This window comes from Thermobia domestica, chromosome 7 (genome assembly GCF_964235325.1).
Source record: "Thermobia domestica chromosome 7, izTheDome1.hap1.1, whole genome shotgun sequence".
In the NCBI taxonomy this organism is placed as follows: Eukaryota; Metazoa; Arthropoda; class Insecta; order Zygentoma; family Lepismatidae; genus Thermobia; species Thermobia domestica.
In genome coordinates, this window is record NC_137460.1 from 264,213,063 (window position 1) to 264,227,418 (window position 14,356).

At 34.2% G+C, this 14,356-nt stretch overlaps 1 protein-coding gene across 1 annotated transcript in view; it reads right to left on the reverse strand.

Moving 5' to 3' along the window:
- LOC145690883 (uncharacterized) overlaps positions 1–14,356 on the reverse strand; it is a 46,094-nt gene that overhangs the window by 15,949 nt on the left and 15,789 nt on the right. The window lies entirely within an intron of this gene.

Here is a 14,356-nt window from a genome sequence, read left to right on the forward strand (position 1 = left end):
CACAAGATACGTGATTTCATTAAGCATGCCAATTTAAGGTTGCGTTTTATATAGTCTGATACCTTGAGATAGTAAAATTTTGTTTATATTGATATGTAGCGACGTAGTTACATCTCATACATTCTAAATAAACAAATACATTTGACAAGCACAGAGTTTGTAAATTATTGTTATTATTATGTACTTATTTGAAATACATGATATAATGATTCCAGAATTCAACGTTATGGTAATATGGACACCCAACAGCACCTTCGTTACTCTTACATTATTACTAGTGCTTTTATGTTTGTGCTCTCAACATAAATTTATCACAATCTGCTGTAATGCCATTAGCAAAAATCGAAATATATAATAGGTTTGAAATTCTGCTGTTACAGGACTTTTGCAAACAATGTCCTCGAGTGTTACTAGCATCGTGAAACACTCTAGTCATTATTGCTTTTTTATGCTAAAAGTAAAAAGGGAGTGCGAAGATAAATGCTAGACTCTGAATACCGAAAAATTGAAGAAATATGTTATACACCACATTATAAAATACAGGGAACTAAACTGTTTGAAATAAATATTTAATATGTTGAGCGTGTTCATTTAAGTGGCATTTTATTAAGTTACGTTCATTCAAATGGGTATCATAAAAATGGGAACAGGGTTAAAAGTGTACGTCAAATATTATAATCTGAGTGGTCTCTTGTTACAGAAAGAACAGCTGGCACACTAGCTTTTTTACTTTTAAAAAAGTGTCACGTGCAGCAGTGTTTTCGGAAATAAATATTCAAGAGACAGAAGACGAACATTCTGCATACTATACCTAAGTACAAAAAATTTGACGTCAACCTAATCTGGTATTAGCTACAGAAATGGCTGAACCGTTTGATATTAAATTTTACAGGTCTGCAGTTAGCCACACATGTAACTCATTTAGAAAACTTTTTAATCTTTTCTTACGTTACTGTCACTAGAATGAAGATTACTACGAGTAAAAGAACAGATATAAATTTTACGCTAAAAATGGTGAGTGGATTATGCTTGAGAGGTGTTTTTACGCTATACAAGTGAGCAAGTGATCTAAGACTTACAAGAAGAAAACGGGCAATTTCCGCAGGTTTCAAAATACATAAATTTACCATATGATATAACATTAATATGCAATGTACAGAACTTCATCACACATTGCCTGATGCACTCAAGTGATCACAATTTTGCTAGCAGAAAAAGAATTATAGAAGAACTACGTTTTCAAGAGGATATTGTGAAACTAAGCTGTAAACCTCAAATAAACTTATAGACTTCTTTAGATGTTTTAAGAAGAGCAACGTCAAAAACAGCAAAAAGGCTTGTAGTATACGACTTAAAAATTGTTTACTAGGAAACAAAGTATTTTCGTCATTTCTCTTTCAAACTACGCATTTATTCCTTCCGAATGTACTCCTTTACTTATATGGAGAAATCTACTTATATGGGGAAATATATCTACATACTTCTAGGGAAAAATATCGAACCTGAGACAATGAGCATAAGCATATCCTGAACCAGGGACAATAAGCATAAGCTTGGTCCTGGTTGTATTTACTGTACTAAGTGTAAAATTTAAAAGTTGAGATTAAGCATTGGTTTTCTGCACATCATTTTGCAGAGGTAGCACCCTCGTGATCAGATGTTTGTTTCGCTGGTTACAAGAAAGTACAACGTACTGAGCATACGTTCGCGAAATTGTGAATGAAGACCGAAAGAGTCAATTGATTGCAACAAACGTGACCTTCATTTGAAGTTTTCATAGAAATTTTCCCTGTGTAATTTTAGCAGCAAATATTAAAAGCTTAAAAATAAAATATATACTTCACTTTAAAGTTTCGTATACATTCAAGAATATACGAAACTCATTCACTCAGTAATTAACCATAACCGAAGTCCCACATCTCATACATTTGACTTCTCAACTGGATATCATACTATACTAAACCATGCCAACTTTTATTATTATTGCCCATTATTAGAATATCGTATTGTATAATATTATCTTATCGTTTTTGACACACCAAACTTTCACGAAAGTTTTACAGTTCACATGCAAATTACTGACGCAAGCGACGTGACCCGCCTATAGTAGAGATGTCGGTTTCATTATTTATGTAAAAAATGTGATGTCTTTCTACTGTAAGTGTTAACTATATATATATAACATGTAAACTTTCTTTCCTTCATATCACGCTAAGTAAGTTATTGAAGATGTAACGTCTTTTTGCTGATTGCTAATAACCATTTGTATACCTTTCAGCCATGACCTACACAATTGTGCAGGTAGATAGAATCAGCAATATATACAATACCAGCCGAACATGCACCAGAGTCCAGGTTAATTTTTTCCGAAAGTTAAAAGTTAAAAAAAAAATCATGTTTAGGAGGATTAGTAGATCAAACTAGATTATCGATACCACTATTCTTTCTTTCTATTTTTTGAGATAAAAGAAATGATCATCCATTTCTCAATCTGGTCTTTCTGTAGAATTGTTCACAGTTCAGAGCCGGTCAACAGATATATTCTCCTTCCTGATCGATTGCAAGTGAAACTGTAGCTGCGTGATACGTCTATTCTAACAGCTAAATTTATTCCATTGATTAGAGCACTCTGAGGAACTGACGTAGAAGCGTTTCACTTCAGATCACGTTATCGCTATCCGATGAGTGAAATAATTAATTATTTTCTACAATCTAGGAAAGGATAAGAATATCGTAGGTAAGAGCTATAAAAATATGCTCAATCGTTTTATTTGTAACATGTTTTGAATTTGGATCTATTAATGGCGTGCGTTCAGCTTTTCACAATAGGAGTTATAATTTGAAATCACACCATTTAAAAGACAAGTGAAATGACTTAAAATTTTCGAGGATCTTACAGAACGAATGGGACTAGATAAGAATCACAAACAATTTCTTAGCTTTTTATTTATTTGAGACGTGTTTCCAAACTGTAGTGATTATTGATGCCATTTTCGATTTCGAGTGGTGGATCTTTCAAAGATTGTTATACATATTTTTACACATCATTGGAATCATTATGTATTGTCCTCGATTACTCAACAGGTCACGATTATTAATATATATTTTTCTGTTATACCTTTTGTATGCTATGTTAAACAAATGATACACAATACGAATTTTTTGCGCAGTATTAGGTAAAACTTCTTATCAGAATACTGTACGAACTTGTATTTTACCAGGTGCCAGGCGAAATAGCACTAGCTTCAAAAAAGAAACGCATATAGAAAGAATTTTGAAATAAGAAACTGATGAGAATAAATAAAAATACACATTTTTGCGATTTCAATATCTATTACCGGTATATTTGCAATTCCTTATCGTTATTATAATAATAACTATTATTATAAAAATTAAGCAAAATAAATAAAAAGGAGCAACATTTACTGCGCCAGAAGACTATGGATTCGATACTGATAGCGACCCTATTTGATCATTTTCTCATCTGTACTCTTCATAATATTTTGGGGTCTTTCACGTCTATAGTGCTCTTCTCAATAATGTTAGTCATAAATGTATATTAACTTGCTGTTATAACTTAGTATACGAATCGAGCTTTATATTCCTAACGTGATGACAGAGACAGAGAAAAACTAAATTAATAACATCATAGGAATTATTTTTCCCCAGTTAAGCTAAACCAAATAATGATATATAACCTACTCTTTATTGAAAACTATGATGTCTTGCATAAAACTACTTTGAAGTACCATAAGACGGGGTTACTTGGCACATCGGGCGTTACTTTGCACAAAATTAGAAAAGAGTTTCACAGTTTTCTGTCGGGAAAACCATGATCAGTAAACCGGAAGTTTCAATTTCCACCGTAACATAGAACATGTAACTGTATTTTGGCTATAATGTTGGTGGTTAAATTCAGTTCTACTTACCGGAAAAGTTTATTTTTGTAGAGGTATTGAAAGCAGTCACTGTAAAGGCTGATAAAATTTGAAAGATATCATCTATAAGAATTTTCGTCAAGGTTAAATTAGTTTCGTAGACTATTGAAATTGAAATGTCTAACGTATTAGTCATAAAAACGTAAAACTGGGAGAAGGGGTTTCAGCCTATACTCGCGGTTATTTTGCACCGGTCCAAAATAACGCTTAGATAGGAAATTATTATCACTGGAGCCTCCTATGTTTTAACGTTAGGTAAATTTCCTATTTAGGTAGATGCCGGAATGAATTTCTTGTTAGAAAAAAATTCTGAACAGCGGCGTATCCAGAAAAGTAGTTTGACAGGGCCTTTATTCAAAAATCCTTTTTTTATTATTATTATTTTAGAAATCACTACACTTTTGTGAGTAGGTTTGTAGCTTATACATGTTGGAATCAAAAACAATAGATTTTTCGGCAAATCTTTAATTTCGGTCAAACAGTGACTGCAAGCGATTCCTCTGATCCGGTTACCAGAGACGTTTAGGAATCATTCCTCAATTGCTCCCGGAACCGAATCAGATGATTCGGTTACAGTCACTTTCCGAGTCAAAGCAATGTACAATGTTAAGAATGTTGCTATAAGTACAAGGGCCAAAATGTTACTAAACACTATACCTAATCAATCCAGGTGAAGCGATGACTATCAATATTGATATCTAAATGAGGACTACCGCTCCCTCAATCCCCCACTCAAGTATCGTAAAAACATCCCAAAAAAACAATATTTATTCAAACCAGTACTATAAAGCTAACGTAAGAAGGAAAAATTTAGAAAAAAGAATCATCACTAATTATAAATTACTGCAGCATGACGAGGAAAAAAAATTACATGTCACCAAGATAATGGAACCACCAGCAGCAAAACAAATACTTTGCTAAAAACACAAATGCAAAGCAAATCAAAAATAAAATTAATATCAATTAATAACGAAAGCACTCACCGTTTCGCCATGACAGAACACTCATGAATAATGAACTCATAATTGATGATTCACGAAAAAATAAGATTGCAAGAACACATGCGCAATACTCAAGTTTACATTACTGAAAAATGTTCCTTTCCGTACAGACGTCCATTTACTAAAGCGAGCACACTTGTTATTATTACAAAGAAGACTAACCAATAAACGCCCACTTTTACCATACGTCGGATAAACGCCCACTTTTACCATACGTCGGAAATATCTTCAGCCTTCGACCACAACCATATTAGGATTTCTCTAACTCAATGAAACCACACAATGCTGCAAAGCGATATGAGTGAATATCCGAATCTAATTCAGACTTATTTAAAAAACGACAAGTTCAAATTCTTTGTATTAAATTCATGTTACGGTTTCTCAATCGCACTTGCCAACTCGATTGTCACTATGGTACGAAAATTCAATTACCCGCTCACCGCATTCCACACATACAAACAGAAAGAACATGTGACGTCACAGTAAAAAACTACCATATGACTGTACAGAGACATATAGTGAGAAAAATATGAACTACCACCAAGCTTTAAAAAAGGACGTCACTCAAAAGGCACTAACACTTCCAGCAAGTGACTCATGCAGAAACAGTTCCAAGAAGTGATTGAAACAATAAGAACCGTCTAAAGTCACTGTTTGAGGCTAATTAGGTATTTTCCTTTTAAAAAAAAAGAAGAAGAAGAAATCATGCAATTTTGGGAGGCCTTCAGCCTGAAAATTACAAACCCCATAAATCTTTCACTGATTACGGTTCGAATGATTCACACAACAGTAATACTATGTAACGGATTTTAGATTGAATTTGAGAATTCTGATATTAAAAAACCACATAAGAATTTTTTTTTTTAATCGTTGAGGAATCTAGTGATGGGTAGGTTCCGTTGTTCATGGTATGTTGAGGAAGTAGTGCATGACCCAACTAGGCACGTGAAAATTGATAATGTTCGTCAAGCGAACAAAACGATTGCATATGAAGTATTTTAGAGCTGTGCACGTTTGAGTTCAACTAAATGGCAATTGAGCATTTTCAATGATTTAGGGCTATTTTCAAGATGCCAAAAGGCTGATTTAGAGTGGCATCCTTACATGAATTTACTGTTATAATGAATGCATATTTTAACGTGATGCCAATGGCCATTAGAGGGCGGCTCACTCCGTAGATAATTACTCCTTCTTGCTTCCCGAATGCCAAGCTTGTGAATGATAGATGAGTAGGAACCGTTTGTTGTGCATCTTTAATATTTTGGAGGTGGATATAATATCCCTCTTGTGATGTTCGTTCGTGATCAATGCCCATAAATGTGCTAGTAGAGTTTTACTTTGCCGTAGCCAATAAGATGTTTGTTGAAAATAAGATTAAGTAATGATTCTATCAGATAAAAATCGCGTGTTCGCTAACGTTGCAAAGATCCGTGCATTTGTGTTGATGCCTATGTACCTGTTATAGTTGATGATTTGGTAAAAATTAGAAGTTTGTTTGCGAGTACTACTGATAATTTTAAAAAAATTTAAGTTTTCATATATATGTGTTTAAATAACAGCAAGACAAGAGGGATTGTTTTGTGAGTTGACCTGTGATTCTAAATTTATTTGAAACATTTTAATGAGTCTTTCGTTTTGCCGTATGAGTAATATGATTATTGAAACTTGAGACTTCAAATCTTTTTGCATTCCTTTAGAATTTTTGTTATTTAGTAAGTTGTGATACAGTATTTTAAATAATCAGTATACAAGTAATGTTATAACTATTTTGCAAAATGCTTAGTTGAAAATTGTCTTGCTTTATTAATGTTTTTTGTGTATGAATATATATATTAATTTATATTATAATTTTAATGCTACATTATGTGTTTATATTTAGTAGTTGAATATTACAAAATATTTTTGAATAAACAGATTTGATTTATTGAATAAGTTTGTTCTAAAAAAAAGGTGCATATACACACATTACACTACACTAAATACACATATTAGGAATTTCGGCTTTAGCGTTTACACCGTTGTTAGGCAACACTTCCGAAATATACACATTTTCTATTATGGTTTAGTAATTAAGTATTTTTGTGTTAATGTCTACCAGTATATTCATTTAGTTTCAGGTGTTTACTATGATTTCAAATATGTTAAATGTTCAGTGAAAAAGATTGGAAAATCAATTGAAACATCCACTCATGGTGAGAAACCCACAGTTGAAAAATAAATAGATAAATAAATAAATAAGTGAATGAAAGAAAAGGACTTATAAACTGCAAATTTAAACGAATAATATGAACATTTTTATTAATGGTGGTATAATGGTGGCTTAAATGAGGGATTATAAATATAACAGGTAGCTTTAACAACAGGTGGCTTATCGTCATATAGGTTGAATAACCTTATAGTTAACAAGTGAAAAGTGATCCATTATGTACAGTGAGGTACCAATATACCGATTTCCATGGTGAACTTCCAGTGAATTGAACCTACATATAGGATGTTCCAGAATATAGTGATTTCTTCAGTCATACTTAACAAAGACCATTAACCCTCTGGCGGCCGCGGTTCTCTTCACAATTGAATCACTTACAGATTCATCTATTTTTGTCCTAGACGTCCAATTATCAATTCCGTTTTCTGAGCAATGGTTTCTAATAGTTTCTCTAATTCCTCTATCAACATTGCTTGAAATTGTTCTAAAACACTAGCCTCCATATTGATATGAGTTAAAAGCAACTATTTCAAAGTACAAAAATATAAATGTCTCAGTTTGATACGAAAATAAGGAACACGCACTTAAAACACGAAACACTAAGAATTTTGATATAACGAACATTAAGACCAATCCTTGTTTTATTCACAGCTCAGATTACACTTTGCGAAGCGCTTCTATATAAAATAACCACAGATATAAACTAGTACCGTATACAAAACATTGTCTGTTATTTATAAATGCATATTAAGGCGGAATTTGCCCGTTTTCATCTCGTAAGTCGTAGATCACTTGCTCACTGGTATAGCGTAAAGAAACCTCCTAAGCATAATCCACTCACCATTTTTAGCGTAAAATTTAAACCTGTTCTTTTACTCGTAGGACCTTCATTCTAGTGACTGTAACGTAAGAAAAGATTAAAAAGTTTTCTAAATGAGTTACATGTCTGGCTAACTGCTGACACGTAAAATTTAATATCAATCGATTCAGCCATTTCTGTTGCTAATACCAGATTAAGTTGATGTCAATTTTTTTGTACTGAAGTATAGTATGCAGATTGTTCGTCTTCTCTCTCTTGAATGTTTATTTCCGAAAACACTGCTGCAGGCGACACTTTTTTTAAAGTAAAAAGGCTAGTGTGCCAACTGTCCTTTCTCTAACAAGAGAGACCACTCAGATTATAATATTTGACGTACAGTTTTAATCCTGTTCCCGTCTTTATGATACCCATTTGAATGACCGTAACGTAAAAAATGCCGCTTAAATGAACACGCTCAATATATTAAATATTTATTTCAAACAGTTCAGCTCCCTGTATTTTAGAATGTGATGCGTAGCATATTTCTTCAATTTTTCGGTACTCAGGGGGTAGTATTTATCTTCGCATGCCCTTTTTACTTTTAGCGTAAAAAACAAAAATGAAGAATGTTTCACGATGCTAATAACACACGAGAGGCATTGTTTACAAAAATTCTGTAAAAGCAGGATTCCAAACCTAGTAGGCTATATATTTCGATTTTTGCGAATAGCATTAGAGCAGGTTATGATAAGCTCTATGTTGAGAGCACAAACATAGGAGCACTAGCAATAATCAGAAAGTAACGAAGGTGCAAGTGGTTGACTATATTACCTTACCATATATTCTTATCCTTTAATGGATTGTAGAAAATAACTAATTATTTCACTCATCGGATAGTGATAACGTAATTTGAAGTGAAACACTTCCACGTCAGCTCCTCAGAGGGCGTAAATGAGGGGCCAAAATTTAAAGTACGTAAAGAATAGAAGAAACGGATAATTTTAGTTTGTTATCTACGGATATAGTTGTATATTTTATATTGTATCACATAGTAACAAATGTGTTTCCCTCACTTATTACGGATAAGACAAATTCAAAATATATCCTTTGTGTTGAGAAGCGGAAAAACAGTTATTACCAACCACAAGTTTGATAATATTTCAAGAATAAGAATTGGAAATATTTTCCTAACTTGTATCGGATTTGTACCATTTACTTGCAACTATTCTACAACAAACATTACGGAATAAATAACTTATTTCTTTTCATTTTTAGTAGTTAAGTTTAACAAATAAGGAGTTTGTGCTTTATACAATTTAGAAATTCGTAAGAATATCCCTAGCTTGAAACTACAAAGAAAGTTTCAATTCGTTCTATTTCAAGCACTTTCGAATTCGAATATTTGTTTACGCTGCTCTGAGCCTATCGTAGAAGTATGCATATTTGACATCATGCTATTCCTGGTAGAAGAAGCAAGTAACTCGTGAGTATTTTTTTATGAAGAAGGAAGTATTAATGTCCGTGGTGACAAACAATGAAAGAAATTTTGGTCGTAGTATTAAACTTGTTTCAATCTTCGTGATCAGAACGGCTCCTACTCTGCGGATGGTATAATTTGAGACAGTTTCATTTCTTTTAGGCGAGTGAAATGAATTGAGATCATATCTGAGAATATAAAAGAATGTAAGAATATCCCGGGTACAAACCTACAAACTATGAAAAATTTCCCAACCATTCTATTTGAAACATGTTTGGAACTTTAAGAGCTATTGCCTGTTACTTTGCATCTAGCTGGAGAGAATGTAATTTGAGATCACGTCTTTCTTATTAGGTGAGTGAAATAAAATTTGTTACTCTGCTTTTAGATTTTAGACATAAGTGAGAACGACCATAGATACAAGTCCCGCAGGATTTTGTATTTTTTATTTAAGAACAGCTTTAGGATAGAAGATTAAGAATAGATTTATCAATACAAAATAACTATGAAAAGTGTATTTCTTGACAAAATAGAATCTTAATATATTTAAAAAAATGTGCCCGACGGCTTCTTCCTTTTGGGTTCCCTCTAAAGGGGGGTGGTTATTATGACTACAAATCGATTTCTAAGTAACGTTAGTTTCAATTTCCGCTATGGGCCAGCAGCATTTTAACAGATAATGTTCTCGTTGTACTTTTAGAAAGGGTATTTTATAAGCGACTTTTCGTTCTTCTATATAGAACTCCTGTAGATCATCATTATTAATTAAGTTCATTTCAGAGCAATGTTAAGTCAAATTTCTTTGTGAGTTACTGAGATGTACTCATAAAATGCCAGCGAAGTGTTATTTATTTATTTATAAATTAGCCCTCTAAAGTCAACATTAGGAATATTATCCTAAATACGAATTTATTAAGTACATCCCGATTTTCGAACAAAATTTCTTAGTAGGATAGAAAACTGCACCGTCTAAGCTGCATTTCATTCTTGAATGTAGGTTTACATTAGTGGAGCACGATGATGGCTGAATGCAAGTTTTTATGAGACAAAGATTTAAACTGCTTTAAGAAAAATTATATTCCACTTTTATTATATTTCTTACACGGGGGAATATATTCTATGATCCTATCGAAAGTGCAGGAACGTGAGAGTACAACGAAGCAAGACAGACGAAAAGGTTATGGAGCTAATGGTTTATAGTCTACTTGTGTATCAGTTTTCTGATATATTTTGTGTTTCCACGTATTTTTCCCTTTCTTTAATTTGCACATTTCTCAATTTTTAAGATTATTTTCACACTATTTTCGATTAAATTCCAACAAAATATGAGTTTTCTATCATTTTCTCAGTACTTGTGTGTGTTGATAGATTTTCGCATAATTCATACTGCCTTTTTGGACAGGGCCTTTTTTATTTTTATTTATTTATTTATTTATTTGCATTTGAAGTTGTAAACGCGGAGTTATTCCATAGAAAATCAGGAAGTTTACGAGGGAAGCCTTAAAAATTAAAGTTAGATTTTCATTTCAAGTGAAATTGACGTTTGTTCGAGTAGAACTGGCTGATGACACAAAGCTCATAGAACACAGGCTTGGGTGTCGTTTCTAAGCTTATGAATTACCCTTCACAACAATTACCATTATCAAACCTAGAATTCTTTAATTTGTACCATTGTTTTCTTTTAAGATTATAGCCTGCATTCTCCGTTTTCTGTAGACTACTTACAGTCTTATCTAGGGCACTTGCTTCATGCCTTTTTCTTCCTTGTAATTGTCTATTTTCGTTGCCTCTCATTTCTTGTTGGTTATAACTCACTAGGTTACGATCATCGTCTCTGAAGTTTAAACTCAATTCCTTTCTTCTTCGTTTCGTTCTGTTTTTTGAGATATTTTCTGAATTTAAAAATTACTCTAATAGCATATACCTTACAAAAATGGAAATTCTAAAAAACCTGGGAGTGAATCAAAAAGCTACTTTCTCTTCTTTGTATTCAGTTAAATATGATGTTACCATTTGGGTGAATCCTTCGCGATTAATTCTCATCAGTATTGTCTTAAAATCGATAGGACAAAGCGCGAGTAAACTGGAATTGAAACAAGAAGAAACTGCTGGCAATCAACAGGGATATCATCTAAAAGTTTGTTCTTGGATTTCTTTTCATTCCTACGAATATAATTTTGTTATGTTTGTTTCTCTTTTCTATTTGGGCTATTGCCAAACAATATCTGGAATTACGAACATGTATTATAACGAACATTAACAAAACGGAATGTTCACCTGTTTCAGGGTATTTCGAGAGAAATTAATTTTGTTTATAACAAGTTTTCGGCTTCGTTTATAAAGATTTATAATTTTTGCTAAAGTAACGTATGATTTTTCTCTTCTTTTCGTTGTTGTTTCTTCTCGCGATATTCTTTACAATATATTGAGCTAAGTTCCCAAATTAATTTTCTATTTTTCTATTTTACCACTTGATGTTATCCCATGCCTCTGGATTAGTCTGGCCTCTGGATTTTTCTAATATCAATAGTGTTCTTATTTCTAAAAGGGTCATAGTGAGAACCTGTGAGGGGCGTAGACTTAAAATCATTAATAAGTCGCACTGAATGTACAATAGGGACGTTATAACATTAGCGTATCTTTTATTTAACTTGCTGATAAACAGTTGTATGTGGAGTATTATTACAGACTATCCTCGCAGACCGTTTAAAGTCTCAAAACTGAAAGTTTCAAAACCACATAACCTTATTCAGTTACACTCAATAATACATCTACATCAAACATAAGGTTGGAGGAAAAGGGAAGTGACTTTTGAAGTAGATAAATTTGTGCCTAGGAAATTGACTCTCCATAGTGAAATACAGATGGTGATCAGAAAACTGGAAACACCTGAACGAAATTGCAACTTACCAGATTAATAAGGTGTCGGGCCGCCTTTCACCTTCAGAACAGCCTTGATGCGACGTGGGATGGAGGCATAGAGGTCGTAAATGGTACCAAGTGGAATTTTCACCATTCCTCGTGCAGGGCATCGGCCAGTTCTGTGAGAGAGGATGGAGGTGGAAATCGTCGCCGGAGTCGTGTTTCCAAGATGGACTGCAGATGTTCAATTATGTTGAGATCTGGTGATTGGGCGGGCCAGGGAAGGTGTTTGAACGTCATCCCGATGTTCTTCAAACCACTCTGCAACAACTCCAGCTGTGTGAATGGGTGCATTATCCTCCTGGAAGATGGCATCATTGTCCGGGAACAACATCCGGACCATATGATGAAAGTGGTCTCCAAAATTGCGACATAATCGACATAATGCAGTGATTCGTCCGCTAAGTTTGACCATAGGACCCAATGAAAACCATGATATTGCGGCCCACAGCATCACCAAGCCACCGAGATGTTTCACAGTTGGGCAGGCACACTCCAGAGCATAAGCTTCTTTGAGTGTTCTCCACACATAAACACGGCCCGTGGTTAGGAATAGGGTGAAGGATGACTCATCCGACCATATTACACGTTTCCAGTCCTCAACGGTCCAAGCTGCATGGTCGCAACACCATTTGCGGCGTGTGAAAGCGTTATGGTCCCTGATGAGCGGTTTGGCACGTGCAACACGACCCCTTAAATTCATGTCATGTATTTCGCGGCGGACTGTGATTGTCGAAACAGGGTGGGGGGGGGTGCTTGTTGAGTTCCTCCGCCACTTGCTCCGCAGTTGCACGACGGTTCTGGGTGACAATGCGCTTTAATACCCGGCGTGACCTGTCAATCATGATTTTATTCCGCTTGCCCGATGTGGTTTTCCCGTGTGTTCTGTAGGCCGTCATCACCCTCGACACTGTCCCACGCGACACACCTAACACAGTAGCCACTGCCGTCACACTCACTCCACATTACCGCGCACCAACAATTTGCCTTCTTTGAAAATGTGATAGATGCCCCATTTTACACTACCTCCGTTTGAGGCAGCCACTGGACACTGCTGTTCCACTGCGCCTGACGTAGTATGGAGACCGACCTAACACACCACCACCAGCGGTCTTGCGCTGCACGTGCCACATCACTGCCAACCCATATATCTGACGTGTTGCCAACAACAGGTGTTTTCATTTTTCTTATCACCATCTGTATATAAGCTGAAAGGATAACCACGACACAATTCACTCATTGGTAGAGACTCGAGTGGAGTGCGATGAGGTTTTTGAAGTTTGCATATTGTGATCCGGAAAGTGGTTTTCCGATTATAAATAAAACTTATTGGAAACGTCATGTAAAACTTGGATCCCTTTTATTATGGGGACCTCAATTGAGCTGTCTGAAAACAGTGAACTAAAGGCATTTTCAAACTATCAGCAACCAGGTTAAACTTTGTAGTTTTTCATAATTTGTGATAAATTATCACTTTTGGAAAGAGTGGTGGATAAACTCACATGAAAAGGTGATGTAAAAATGTGGCAATGTACCTTTTTTGTGGTACTTGACATCCCGGGTTTCCAGTTTTACACATACTTGTTGACAGCTCGAAAATGGAGTTATGATAGTTCACTTTGGTTTCTGACAGCTTAATTACTATTGATGCACTGTCACTGTATATATATATATATATATATATATATATATATATATATATATATATATATATATATAGTGGCAGTGCATCATGTATATATATATAGCATTTAACTTTTATTACTTTGATCTGTTTACATGACAAGAAAGTAGGACATCCTTACCTTATATCAGAAATTTTTCAATTCTGCATTATCATGACATAATTTATTATTTAAGACATCTTTATTCACTTTATTTAGTATATCCTTTTCATACTGCATTAACATAAACGATTGAAGGTTTTCTTTCCCGAGGTTCGCTCTAAATCCTTATTTTATAATATTGAGTTTCAAGAAAAGCATATTTACAACTTCCTTTCTACATGTGTAA